This window comes from Musca autumnalis, unplaced genomic scaffold (assembly GCF_047663935.1).
Source record: "Musca autumnalis isolate F117 unplaced genomic scaffold, ASM4766393v1 scaffold_1, whole genome shotgun sequence".
Lineage (NCBI taxonomy): Eukaryota > Metazoa > Arthropoda > Insecta > Diptera > Muscidae > Musca > Musca autumnalis.
This window is the reverse complement of record NW_027411644.1, coordinates 89,124,456-89,140,213: the sequence shown is the minus strand read 5'-3', so window position 1 is coordinate 89,140,213 and position 15,758 is coordinate 89,124,456. Positions and strand designations below refer to the sequence as shown.

At 29.6% G+C, this 15,758-nt stretch overlaps 1 protein-coding gene and 1 pseudogene across 2 annotated transcripts in view; one reads left to right on the top strand and one right to left on the bottom strand.

The window, feature by feature from the left end:
- The window catches only part of rdx (BTB/POZ and MATH domain-containing protein rdx), a 373,257-nt gene that overhangs the window by 339,303 nt on the left and 18,196 nt on the right, over positions 1–15,758 (bottom strand). The gene's annotated exons all lie outside the window — the stretch shown is intronic.
- Positions 278–6,239, top strand: LOC141393360 (probable cytochrome P450 6d5; annotated as a pseudogene).

Here is a 15,758-nt window from a genome sequence, read left to right as displayed (position 1 = left end):
TGAAGCATATGATAGAACTTGGGTAGCGATGGTTGTTTGGTTGCACCTACAGTTCTGGCACAGTCATCTACCGTAATAATGGTGTTTTGATTATGGTATTTTTTTTTGGCATTTGACATACTAATAGATAAGACACGAAGAAGCAATAATATATTTTGCACTTGCAACTGTGGCTTGAGATTATTATGTTTTTAGTTTCCATTAAGAATTGGTGTATTGAAGAACCGACAGGAAGGAAACAAAATAAAAACGAAATATAAAATTATAAATCTCGAAAATGTTTCTTTACTACGTCATTGTCATTTGCTCGGCAATATTAGTCTACCTCAGATGGTGTTCCCGCGCAAATACCTTTCGGCAAAGTTGTTGGAATGTATGCAATAAATCGCCCCGCCCTCCTGCTACGTGATGCTCAACTGGTTCGTGATATGTTAACCCAAGATTTTGCCAGTTTTCATGATCACGGGTTTTATGTGGATGGAATTAATGACCCCATGTCAGGTGGTTTATTCTTCCTCAAAGGACAACAATGGGAATCGTTGCGTACAAAATTGGCACCCTCATTTACATCGGGCAAATTTAGATCTATGTTTGATACGATACATGAGGTGTCGTTACGTTTGGTGGATTATTTGGAACATCGGCTACCAGTCGCAACAACCGATAAAGATGAAGCATTTAAAACTATTGAAGCATAGCATTTGTTTGCAAAGTGAGTATCAAATGGAATTTTGAATGTTGGCTATTGCTGATAGTCGAGGCCGGCGTTTCGATCTGTTTTTTTTCGAACGTTCTAATGTTTTCTTTTTGTTTTCGTTTGTAGATATGCCACTGACATTATTGGCTCATCCATGTTCGGCTTAGATGTGAATAGCTTTAGCGATCCCGAAAATGATTTTTTTCAAGCGGAGCCGTAATATAAATAGGAATTCATATCCTAGGATGTTTCGTAAAACCTGTCAAATTATGTATCCTGGATAAGAATAGCTCAAAATTCCTTTAAAATTAAAATTCCTTTTGACCTGAGAATTAAAAATCCGCGCATTTTGGCCAGTGAATTGCCTAAAAATATTCTTAAAGGAATCTTAACAAGTAAAAAAGCGTTAAGTTCGGCCGGGCCGAACTTTTCATACCCTCCACCATAAAATATTCTGAACTAAAATGGAATAATTAGTTTTCATTCCTGTCCCCAACTTTAAGTGGGTACGTCAAAATGTCAGATAATGTACATAAAATGCTTCATTCGGGAGGCCCTTTTTTATGGTGGTATGTATGTTGACAATTTTTGGTGGGCTAGGAATTGAGAGGTACCGTTATATAGGGGTTATAATAAAACATGGACCTATGTTGACAGTTTTTTATGGGAGCCTTTAATGTAAAATAACTCCTAATTCGGTTAAAAATTGCAACTAGAATCCTCAAAATACCGAAAATCGGTACATAACGTGGGAACTTCAAATGTCATTAACAGCTAGTTCGGAGGTATGTGGGCTATACAAAAATATGAACATAAATAACCAATTTTTGTTGCAGAATTTTTGTTGTCTTTTAAATTTCAAATTACAGAAAGTTCGTCCAAAAAATAAAGCTAAGGTACGGAAAATCGGGAGGTTTGTTTTGGGGCTATACCAAAACATAGACCTACGTTGGTTAAACATTTTAAGTAAAATCCTCAAAGTACCGAAAATCGGGAAGTATCGTTATATTGGGGCTATGTTGAAAACTGTCGATGCAGATGTGTGGTGACCACTACAACCTTCAAATGTCAAATTGCAGTTAGTTCGGTTAAAAATTGTAGCTAAAATTGCAAAATTACTGAAAATTGGGAGGTACCGTTATATGGGAGCTATATCCGAACATGGACCTATGTTGACAATTTTTAATGGAGAGGTGTTGTGACCACTAAGAACTTCAAATGTCAAATTACTGGTAGTTCGGTTTAATATTGTAGCTAAAATCATCAAATTACTGAAAATCGGGAGGTACCGTTATATGGGGGCTTTATCAATACATCGACCTTTCTTGACAATTTTTGGTGGAGATATGTGGTGATGTGGTGTGGTGTCAAATGTTCAAATTACAGATAATTCGGTTAAAACTTGTAGGTAAAATTCTCAAAATACCGAAAATCGGGAGGTACCGTTATATGGGGCTATACCAAAACATGGACCTATGTTCATAATTTTTTCGAATATAAGTTTTTTGGTCACTAGGAACCCTAAATATCAAACTATAGCTAATTCGGTCTAGAAATGTGACTTAAAACGTCAAAATACCTGAAATCGGGCTGTAACGTTATATGGGGGCTATTCCAAAACATTGACCTATGTCCACTAGTTTTGTTATATAAGTTTATTGACACTTAAGAACCCTAAATGTCAATTTATAGCTAAATCGGTCTGAAAATGTAGCTAAAAACGTCAAAATACCGTAAATCGGGGTACCGTTATATGGGGGCTTTACCGAAACCTGGAACTATGTCCACAACTTTTGTTATATAAGTTTATTGACACTTAAGAACCCTAAATTTCAAATTATAGCTACGTCGGTCTGAAAATGTAGCTAGAAACGTCGAAATACCGTAAATCGGGGGGTACCTTTATATGGGGGCTATACCAAAACGTGGACCTATGTCCACAAGTTTTCTTATATAAGTTTATTGGCACTTAAGAACCCTAAATGTCAAATTTTAGCTACATCGGTCTGAAAATGTAGCTAAAAACGTCAAAATACCGTAAATCGGGGGGTACCGTTATATGGGGGCTGTACCAAAACGTGGACCTACGTCCACAAGTTTTGTTATATAAGATTATTGACACTTAAGAACCCTAAATGTCAAATTATAGCTACATCGGTCTGATAATGTAGCTAAAAACGTCAAAATACCGTAAATCGGGGGGTACCGTTATATGGGGGCTATACCAAAACGTGGACCTATGTCCACAAGTTTTCTTATATAAGTTTATTGGCACTTAAGAACCCTAAATGTCAAATTATAGCTACATCGGTCTGATAATGTAGCTAAAAACGTCAAAATACCGTAAATCGTGGGGTACCGTTATATGAGGGCTATACCAAAACGTGGACGGATATAGCCCATCATCGAACTTGACCTGCCTGCAAACAAAAGACGCATTTTCCCAAAATTTCAGAGTCCTATCTCCATTTTTGTGGATGCTAGAGTGATTACCACAGACGGACGGACGGACGTGCACAGATCGACTCAGAATTTTATCCTGATCAAGAATATATATACTTTATAGGGTCGCAAATGAGTATTTCAATGCGTTACAAACGGAGAAACAAACTTAATATACCCTCCATACTATGGTGGAGGGTATAAAAATCCACACTTTTTGGCCTGAGAATTGAAAAAATTCTTTAAACATTCACGCCTTTTGGGGTGAGTATGGCCTTTAAAAAATTCTCTAAAAATCCACGCCATTTTGCGGTGAGTATGGCCTTTAATTTTTTTTAAATCCACGCCTTTTTGGGTGATTGGCCTTTAATTTTTTTAAAAAATCCACGCCTTTTTGGTTGATTGGCCTTTAATTTTTTTTAAAAAATCCACGCCATTTTGGGGTGAGTATGACCTTTAACAATTCTTAAAACGCCTTTTCAGGTGAGTATGGCCTTTACAAATTCTTTAAAAATCCACACCTTTTGGGGTGAGTATGGCCTTAAAAAATTCTTTAAAAATCCAAGCCTTTTGGGGTGAATATGGCCCTTAAAAATTCTTTAAAATCCACGCCTTTTGGGGAGAATATGGCCCTTAAAAAATTCTTTAAAAATTCACGACTTTGGGGTGAGTATGGCCTTTAAAAAAATTATTTCAAAATCCAAGCCTTTTCAAGTGAGTATGGCCTTTAAAAAATTCTTTAAAATCCACACCTTTTGGGGTGAGTATGACCTTTAACAATTCTTAAAACGCCTTTTCAGGTGAGTATGGCCTTTACAAATTCTTTAAAAATCCACACCTTTTGGGGTGAGTATGGCCTTAAAAAATTCTTTAAATATCCACGCCTTTTGGGGTGAGTATGGCCATTAAAAAATTCTTTAAAAATCCAAGCCAATTGGGGTGAGTATGGCCTTTAAAAAATTTATTAAAAATCCACGCCTTTTGGGATGAGTATGGCCTTTATAAATTCTTTAAAAATCCACGCCTTCTGGGGTGAGTATGGCTTTTAAAATATTCTTTAAAAAACCATGCATTTTGGGGTGAGTATGGCCTTTAAAAATTCTTTAAAAATCCTTGCCTTTTGGGGTGAGTATGGCCTTTAAAAAATTCTTTTAAAATCCATGCCTTTTGGGGTGAGTATGACCTTTAAAAAATTTTTTAAAAATCCATGACTTTTGGGGTGAGTATGGCCTTTAAAAAATTCTTTAAAAATCCACGCCTTTTGGGGTGAGTATGGCCTTTAAAAAATTCTTTACAAATCCACGCCTTTTCAGGTGGGTATGGCCTTTAAAATATTCTTTAAAAGTCCACGCCTTTTCAGGTGAGTATGGCCTATAAAAATTCTTTAAAAATCCTCACCTTTTGGGGTGAGTAAAATTCTTTAAATATCCCCACCTTTTGGGGTGAGTAAAATTCTTTAAATATCCAAGCCTTTTGGGGTGAATATGGCCCTTAAAAAATTCTTTAAAAATCCAAGCCTTTTGGGGTGAATATGGCCCTTAAAAAATTCTTTAAAAATCCACGCCTTTTGGGGTGAATATGGCCCTTAAAAAATTCTTTAAAAATCCACGACTTTTGGGGTGAATATGGCCCTTAAAAAATTCTTTAAAAATCCACGCCTTTTGGGGTGAGAGTATGTCCTTTTGAAAAATTCTTTAAAAATCCACCAGTTTTTGGGGTGAGTATGGCCTTTAAAAATTCTTTAAAAATCTACGCGTTTTGAGATGAGATGGCCTATAAAAAAATTCTTTAAAAATCCAGACCTTTTGGGGTGAGTATAACCTTTAAAAAACTCTTTAAAAATCCCCACATTTTGGGGTGAGTATGGCCTTTAAAAAATTCTTTAAAAATCCACGCTTTTTGGGGTGAATATGGCCCTTAAAAAATTCTTTAAAAATCCACGCCTTTTGGGGTGAATATGGCCCTTAAAAAATTCTTTAAAAATCCACGCCTTTTGGGGTGAATATGGCCCTTAAAAAATTCTTTAAAAATCCACGCCTTTTGGGGTGAATATGGCCCTTAAAAAATTCTTTAAAAATCCACGACTTTTGGGGTGAATATGGCCCTTAAAAAATTCTTTAAAAATCCACGACTTTTGGGGTGAATATGGCCCTTAAAAAATTCTTTAAAAATCCACGCGTTTTGGGGTGAATATGGCCCTTAAAAAATTCTTTAAAAATCCACGCCTTTTGGGGTGAATATGGCCCTTAAAAAATTCTTTAAAAATCCACGCCTTTTGGGGTGAATATGGCCCTTAAAAAATTCTTTAAAAATCCACGCCTTTTGGGGTGAATATGGCCCTTAAAAAATTCTTTAAAAATCCACGCCTTTTGGGGTGAATATGGCCCTTAAAAAATTCTTTAAAAATCCACGCCATTTGGGGTGAATATGGCCCTTAAAAAATTCTTTAAAAATCCACGCCTTTTGGGGTGAATATGGCCCTTAAAAAATTGTTTAAAAATCCACGCCTTTTGGGGTGAATATGGCCCTTAAAAAATTCTTTAAAAATCCCCACATTTTGGGGTGAGTATGGCCTTTAAAAAATTCTTTAAAAATCCACGCCTTTTGGGGTGAGTATGCCCTTTAAAAAATTCGTTAAAAATCCTCGCATTTTGGCCTGAGTATGGCTTTTAAAAATCTTCGCCTTTTGACCTGAGTATAGCCTATAAAAATTATTTTCTTCCCTACGTTTGCGTTGGACCGAACCGGCTCTCGATGCTATGAAGAAAATTGTACGGCGAACAATTGAAAAGCGAGAAAAACACAATATTGTAAGCAAGGATTTGTTGCAGGTGTTGCGACAATTAAGGAATACAGGAAAAATCAATGGCGATGGAGATGAGACGTGGTCGGCTGTAAAGACAAAGGGTAAGAAGCTTGAAGCAAACGAAAAAGAAAAATAAAAAAATAATAAATAAAAAATCTTCTATTTTCCCTAGATGCCATTGCCAGTATGTCCAAATAAATGATAGCTGCGCAATTGTTTATCTTCTATTCGGCTGGTTTTGAGACATTGTCTGCCACAGCAGCTTTTACCTTTTACGAATTATCACGTATATAAATGGAAATAAGAAAAATAAATAACATGTAAAACTGTATCAGTCGGCTTTGCCGGCGGAGATCGATCGGACAGATCGAACACCGGTAACACTGCCGAAACCCTTTTTGTCCAACAATTATGTAAAATTGACAATCAAAACTTACTCCCCTAACGAGTCCACAGCCACGATAACAACCATCCCTACATTCTCCTTACAGGGAGTTAGTCTCATGATAGTCCAACCCGATGTTTGGGATCTGGTTTTTGGAGGAAACAACCTTCTGGGTGGTATCTCAGTTAAAGAGGCCGCAGCACGATTTGCCTCTTCCCAAAGTTTACCAAAGTTACCGCAGCCGTTTCCGATCGTCTATGAATCGTAAAATCTTGGGTGGAAGTTCTCCTAGAAATCTTCTTCTTTTTGTTTGCATCTTGACGTTGCTGTCAATGGCTGCAAAGTCCATTTACGCATGTGTCTACTTCTTCAACTTAGACTGTAGGCCTCCTGTAGCTGTCTCCTGTATCGGCGTATCTTGGTTTTATCAAAATTATAGAAGATCGCCTCCTCTCCACTGCACGATGGTCGGATTCGAAGTCGTGCGTTGCCAATGGTCCTTCGAATATGAATGCTATTAAAGCCCCCTTTATATGCTTGTTGATCTAGAGGTTATCTCTTGTAACTAGATCATGAAGATTCTCCATTACCTCGCTGAATAGGCGGGCCTATCCACCATGTGGCAATTGGGATGGCTCTCACGGTAACACCCGAGCAGGTACTGCAACGAAAGCATGTGATTGTGTCGCTGTACTGAAAGAATCTTTGGCTCCTCATGTAGATAGTCCACTGGAGTCATGAGGAGGCACCCTGTTGCTGTTCTCAGGGCGGCATTCTGACAAGTTTGAATATTTTTCAATCGCGGGTCACTTAGATTCGAGGACCAAACTGGCGCCACATAACTTACCAAAGACCTACCTATCGGGTTATATGTGGCCAGGCCAACAAGGTTTTCTTATCTGCACCCCAAGTGCTGCCGGCTAGGGACTTGAGGACCTTGTTCCTACATTTCAGCTTGTTGCAGATAGATGCGGCAGCCGCGGAGGACGAAAACGAATGTGGCCACTAGAATTTCGGGGTAGTTTGTGGTCGGAATTCTTCAAGTAGAAAGTCAGCCTTTCACAAATGTCATCAAGGAAGGTACCTGAAGCCAGGATCGTACAATCATCCGCATACGTTACGATCTCGATGCTGTCTGGATGGAGCGGAATACAGGAGAGGTAGAGATTAAACAGTACCGGAGATATCACCCCACCTTGGGGAACTCCCTGCTTCTCTCTACGGGGTTTCGACTTCTTGTTCCTGAATTCCACGTACGACTAGCGTCCACACATATAATTGATTATCCAAAGTTTCAAGACTGGCCGGCGAGTTATCTGCTCAATGTCCTCATCTGGAGTGCTTGACAGTATCAAAGGCTTTTGATAAGTCTAGCGCCACCATAGCTGTTCTATCACACGGGTTTATCTGGTTGAGTCGTCGACAAATATGTGTGGAGATGGCGTGGTGTGCTGCTTACGGAATCCATGCTGATGATCGCCAACCTCAGGGGGCTTCGCTACGGGCGACAAAAGCGAGATCGATCTGTACGAATCACCTTTGTTGGCAACCCTGCCTGGCTTCAGTAGCGGGTCCACCCTACCTAATTTCCAGACTTCGGGAACAATAAGGGTGTCTAGCGACAGGTTGAGAACTTAAGTGAGATACTCCACTCCCGGCTCATCCAGCTGTTTCAACATTACCATAGAAATTCCGTCAGGGCCCAACGCTTTGGATGATTTAGCGTTCCTGATGGCATTAGCAACACAATCCATTGTAAACTGTGGTGGTTCATCCTCGGCAGGAAGAGATCTAATGCGACGTAACTCTCATCTCTTCGCCCTGTCACTCTCGGGGTGCTCGACAAACAGTCGATTGAAGTAACTTGCACACCTCTTCGGGTCAGTCAACGTAACGTAGTCAAACGTGACTGAGGTATATATTTTCTTTCCAGCGTTCGAGAATGACTTAACCGTTGTCCACAAGTCACTTATACCGGATCCAATGTTGCAACTCTTCAGATGGTTTAACTACTTGTTCCGCTTATGCTCGCCGACCAACCTGTTAACTTTCAGTGTCATCTCCCTGACTCTGGGGTCACTGTCAATGGCTCGACGAAACTCATCACGTTCATTTGTTAATCCCGTCGCCTCTGCTGGAAAGTTTGCTCTCACTTCGGGTATTCGACCAGCAGGTATATGGCGAGCGGCTGCAGCAGTGATGATGTCTCGGAACGTCCTTTCCGCTACCCGAACCTCAGAAGGAAAGGGCAGATCTCTAAAGCGGTGAGTATTGAGCTCTTTGAAACTCGGTCAATCAGCTTTCCCACGATTGACGAAAGTGACGCGTTCAGAGGTGATGAAATCGGACGGTCTGCTGATGGACACAAATATGGGGAGATGGTCGTCTAATCCAAGAGAAATTACGGTTTGCCAGGTGAAGTCGTTTGTAAGATCAGGTGACACGATGATTATGTCTGGCGGCACTATCCGCTAATTATGGTGGGAGCGTTCTCATTGACCGAGCAAAACGTAGAGCTATCAATCTACTCAGCCAGCGCGATACCCCTCTGGCCGTTTCCGAGGACCGAATGCCAAACTCATGGTTATGACCTACCTACCAAACGCGGGCTATTGTTAGGTTTGTAACCTGAACTACAGCTATTTATCGGCGGGATGTATAAGTTCAGCCAATCTACCTCGGCAGTTCCACTCCTGACTGGTACCCCCATACATTCCATGTACGAGCCATGAGGGTCAGGCTCAAGAGAGATATGTCTGTATTGTACAGACAGGTGCAATAGAAACGCTAATCCCCCACCTCCACTTCTTGTGGATGGATCATCCTTAGTACGCCATAACCATCACAACTCTGTATGCTGCAGTTGTTGTTGAGCTTGGTTTCCTGCACCGCCGCCACCTTGATATTCTTCCGACTCATGAAGTCCACTATTTCTTCGATTGCAACAACAAAGGCTGATGTTAAATGCTGCGTGTGCGGTTGCTGTTGGGGGGACTGCGGGGGTGTTTCGTAATCTGATGACAACGACTCGCTGGGGGGCAGTGTTCACGCAGAATGCAGCAACATGTTCCCTGTCGTAGTCCCTCGCATGGACAAGTCCAGGGCAACCCCTTAGATGCACCCACTCCTGGCATCTATTGCATCCCACCAAAGGTTGGATATGGGTGAAGATGCGGATGGGACAAAGCGAGCAGAAAATATATTGGTCCTGGGTTTCCCTACGTTCCGACATGGAGAAAAAGAATCCGGAGCAGGCATTCCGGAATATGCTGCTCCCAACACAAAAAAACGAAACAAATACATACAAACATATGTACACTGAGGTGTCAGCCGCTGTCCGAAACACGGATATTGTGTGGTTCCGGCTCAATCCGGTACGGATTGAATAGAGTTAAATGAGAAGCTCCAATAGCCTTCTACGAGGAAACCCGATGTTCACCTGCTGCAGCTATTGCAGCTAAATGTTCTTTACAAGAGTGCCTGCAAATCTCAAAAATAATGCTAAAACGTCAGCAATTGCAAAGATTTTTTGAAAGGCCATAATGACATCAACAAATTGTATTTTATTAATAAATTTGAGCTGATACCTGTTCTCTAGTCTTGAATAAATACTTTTTCTTTTTTTAATTTGCGATTATTTTATTCAAATAAATATTTATTTTCTTACGAAGGCCTTTCTCGAACGAAGAGATGATAACATACATATGTACGAGTGTGTCTAATGTCCATATTGTCTAACGAAAATTTCCACGCCACTTGACTATCTATCACTAACCTGGGATCCACCATCCGTGTGGATACCCTAAAATTATATAGGAACAAAGTTTTACTTTTAAGCCAAATAATAAACAAAATATAGCAGCTGTATATAGGAAAGTGATTGCGGAACATTGTTTGTCTATTTAAATCTGGAATGACTTGACATAATTTTGGTCCATATTAATGTGAATTGTATTTTGTTGTTGTTCTCTTTTGTTTTTCATTACAAATCAGCGTGTGTGCTTACTTAAGCAAAAATATATAGTACGCTATAAAAGTGATAAGAATATTCCCAATTTTACGGGATGCTGATAAGAAAGAGAATACTTTTGCCTCGTTTCCCACCGTCTCATCTACCATAGGTCGGTGAAATGCAACGGGTGCCGTGAATGGGTAAATTTCAGGAATTGTTCAGGCCTGTCCTTACTGAGGAAGTATAGCGACAGGGATTATGTTGTTTCATGCTGCGCCTACTAGATCCCCAGAGAGTCTACGTCGTCATCGGATTATGAAACTCCGCCACAATCTCCCCAACAGCAGTACCAGCCGCAGTTTTTAACAACCCGTTCCAGTTCCTGACAATGTGACATTCCTGCAGTTTAACAGCAATGGTCTTCGTGGCAATATCAATGAGATCGTGAATTTTGTGAGTCGAAGACACTGTTGGAATATGGTAACTAGCTGGTCTTTGAAGATTTCAATGCGCCTCAAAATCGCCCAATCTATCGCAGCTGCTATGACAAATCAGAATAGTCAATTCCTATAGAGCAAGGATTAACGATACCCTGCAATGCATCAGCTCAGCATATGGTACAGGCATACTACAGTACACCTTTTTAGCTTTTCTGCCAAATTGCCTAATTTTTATAGAGAGACTTTGTGAGATTACAGGTCTACAGGCGACGAAACCTTTAGGCATTTTTTGCAAAGTCCCACAGTCATTTTTATGAAGACCTGTCGGGACGGAAAATCTATGAAAAGGATTTATCTGCCATTCTAGTTTCGGATTAGAAGATGCTTTGGTCTCCTAAAGTAGACATATCGGGAATGGAAATCTATGAAAAGGATTTATCTGCCCTTCTAGTTTCAGATTAGAAGATGCGTTGTTCTCTTAAGTAACCCTTATAGTCTAAGAAGAGTTTTGGAAATCTTTGGTCAAAGATTTCTTCAAAGATAATAGTGTGTCGGACGATGAGCATAACAAAGAATGGACTTGGTGGTAGTGTATTATTACCCTACACCAATGTCATGTCATTATTATTATTTATTATTATTTATTATTATTTATTATATTTATTATATTTACATCCCCGAAGAGACAAGGGAGACTTCTCTCATATCAATGAGTGCACGCCGATTCATATTGGCTCAATTATATGGCACCTATTTTTTATTGCCGAGTCCGAACGGCGTGTCTTACGACACCACTTGTAGAGAAGTTTTTCATGGCTTAAATGCTCAGGAAATGTCGCCAGCATTACTGAGGGGGAATTTTGCCACCGTTGTAAATTTGATGTTGATTGGACTGGGATTCGAACCGTAGACCTTCTGAGTGCAAGGCGGACGTGCTAACCATTGCACCACGGTGGCCCCCTTATATTATTATATTTATTATATTTATTAAATTTATTATATTTATTATATTTATTATATTTATTATATTTATTATATTTAATATATTTAATATATTTAATATATTTATTATATTTATTATATTTATTATATTTATTATATTTATTATATTTATTATATTTATTATATTTAATATATTTATTATATTTAATATATTTATTATATTTATTATATTTATTATATTTAATATATTTATTATATTTATTATATTTATTATTTAATATTTAATATTTAATATTTATCATTTATCATTTATTATTTATTATTTATTATTTATTATTTATTATTTATTATTTATTATTTATTATTTATTATTTATTATTTATTATTTATTATTTATTATTTATTATTTATTATTTATTATTTATTATTTATTATTTATTATTTATTATTTATTATTTATTATTTATTATTTATTATTTATTATTTATTATTTATTATTTATTATTTATTATTTATTATTTATTATTTATTATTTATTATTTATTATTTATTATTTATTATTTATTATTTATTATTTATTATTTATTATTTATTATTTATTATTTTATTATTTATTATTTATTATTTATTATTTATTATTTATTATTTATTATTTATTATTTATTATTTATTATTTATTATTTATTATTTTATTATTATTATTTATTATTTATTATTTATTATTTATTATTTATTATTTATTATTTATTATTTATTATTTATTATTTATTATTTATTATTTATTATTTATTATTTATTATTTATTATTTATTATTTATTATTTATTATTTATTATTTATTATTTATTATTTATTATTTATTATTTATTATTTATTATTTATTATTTATTATTTATTATTTATTATTTATTATTTATTTATTTATTATTTATTATTTATTATTTATTATTTATTATTTATTATTTATTATTTATTATTTATTATTTATTATTTATTATTTATTATTTATTATTTATTATTTATTATTTATTATTTATTATTTATTATTTATTATTTATTATTTATTATTTATTATTTATTATTTATTATTTATTATTTATTATTTATTATTTATTATTTATTATTTATTATTTATTATTTATTATTTATTATTTATTATTTATTATTTATTATTTATTATTTATTATTTATTATTTATTATTTATTATTTATTATTTATTATTTATTATTTATTATTTATTATTTATTATTTATTATTTATTTATTATTTATTATTTATTATTTATTATTTATTATTTATTATTTATTATTTATTATTTATTATTTATTATTTATTATTTATTATTTATTATTTATTATTTATTATTTATTATTTATTATTTATTATTTATTATTTATTATTTATTATTTATTATTTATTATTTATTATTTATTATTTATTATTTATTATTTATTATTTATTATTTATTATTTATTATTTATTATTTATTATTTATTATTTATTATTTATTATTTATTATTTATTATTTATTATTTATTATTTTATTTTATTATTTATTATTTATTATTTATTATTTATTATTTATTATTTATTATTTATTATTTATTATTTATTATTTATTATTTATTATTTATTATTTATTATTTATTATTTATTATTTATTATTTATTATTTATTATTTATTATTTATTATTTATTATTTATTATTTATTATTTATTATTTATTATTTATTATTTATTATTTATTATTTATTATTTATTATTTATTATTTATTATTTATTATTTATTATTTATTATTTATTATTTATTATTTATTATTTATTATTTATTATTTATTATTTATTATTTATTATTTATTATTTATTATTTATTATTTATTATTTATTATTTATTATTTATTATTTATTATTTATTATTTATTATTTATTATTTATTATTTATTATTTATTATTTATTATTTATTATTTATTATTTATTTATTTATTATTTATTATTTATTATTTATTATTTATTATTTATTATTTATTATTTATTATTTATTATTTATTATTTATTATTTATTATTTATTATTTATTATTTATTATTTATTATTTATTATTTATTATTTATTATTTATTATTTATTATTTATTATTTATTATTTATTATTTATTATTTATTATTTATTATTTATTATTTATTATTTATTATTTATTATTTATTATTTATTATTTATTATTTATTATTTATTATTTATTATTTATTATTTATTATTTATTATTTATTATTTATTATTTATTATTTATTATTTATTATTTATTATTTATTATTTATTATTTATTATTTATTATTTATTATTTATTATTTATTATTTATTATTTATTATTTATTATTTATTATTTATTATTTATTATTTATTATTTATTATTTATTATTTATTATTTATTATTTATTATTTATTATTTATTATTATTATTTATTATTTATTATTTATTATTTATTATTTATTATTTATTATTTATTATTTATTATTTATTATTTATTATTTATTATTTATTATTTATTATTTATTATTTATTATTTATTATTTATTATTTATTATTTATTATTTATTATTTATTATTTATTATTTATTATTTATTATTTATTATTTATTATTTATTATTTATTATTTATTATTTATTATTTATTATTTATTATTTATTATTTATTATTTATTATTTATTATTTATTATTTATTATTTATTATTTATTATTTATTATTTATTATTTATTATTTATTATTTATTATTTATTATTTATTATTTATTATTTATTATTTATTATTTATTATTTATTTATTATTTATTATTTATTATTTATTATTTATTATTTATTATTTATTATTTATTATTTATTATTTATTATTTATTATTTATTATTTATTATTTATTATTTATTATTTATTATTTATTATTTATTATTTATTATTTATTATTTATTATTTATTATTTATTATTTATTATTTATTATTTATATTTATTATTTATTATTATTTTTATTATTTATTATTTATTATTTATTATTTATTATTTATTATTTATTATTTATTATTTATTATTTATTATTTATTATTTATTATTTATTATTTATTATTTATTATTTATTATTTATTATTTATTATTTATTATTTATTATTTATTATTTATTATTTATTATTTATTATTTATTATTTATTATTTATTATTTATTATTTATTATTTATTATTTATTATTTATTATTTATTATTTATTATTTATTATTTATTATTTATTATTTATTATTTATTATTTATTATTTATTATTTATTATTTATTATTTATTTATTTATTATTTATTATTTATTATTTATTATTTATTATTTATTATTTATTTATTATTTATTATTTATTATTTATTATTTATTATTTATTATTTATTATTATTATTTATTATTTATTATTTATTATTTATTATTTATTATTTATTATTTATTATTTATTATTTATTATTTATTATTTATTATTTATTATTTATTATTTATTATTTATTATTTATTATTTATTATTTATTATTTATTATTTATTATTTATTATTTATTATTTATTATTTATTATTTATTATTTATTATTTATTATTTATTATTTATTATTTATTATTTATTATTTATTATTTATTATTTATTATTTATTATTTATTATTTATTATTTATTATTTATTATTTATTATTTATTATTTATTATTTATTATTTATTATTTATTATTTATTATTTATTATTTATTATTTATTATTTATTATTTATTATTTATTATTTATTATTTATTATTTATTATTTATTATTTATTATTTATTATTTATTATTTATTATTTATTATTTATTATTTATTATTTATTATTTATTATTTATTATTTATTATTTATTATTTATTATTTATTATTTATTATTTATTATTTATTATTTATTATTTATTATTTATTATTTATTATTTATTATTTATTATTTATTATTTATTATTTATTATTTATTATTTATTATTTATTATTTATTATTTATTATTTATTATTTATTATTTATTATTTATTATTTATTATTTATTATTTATTATTTATTATTT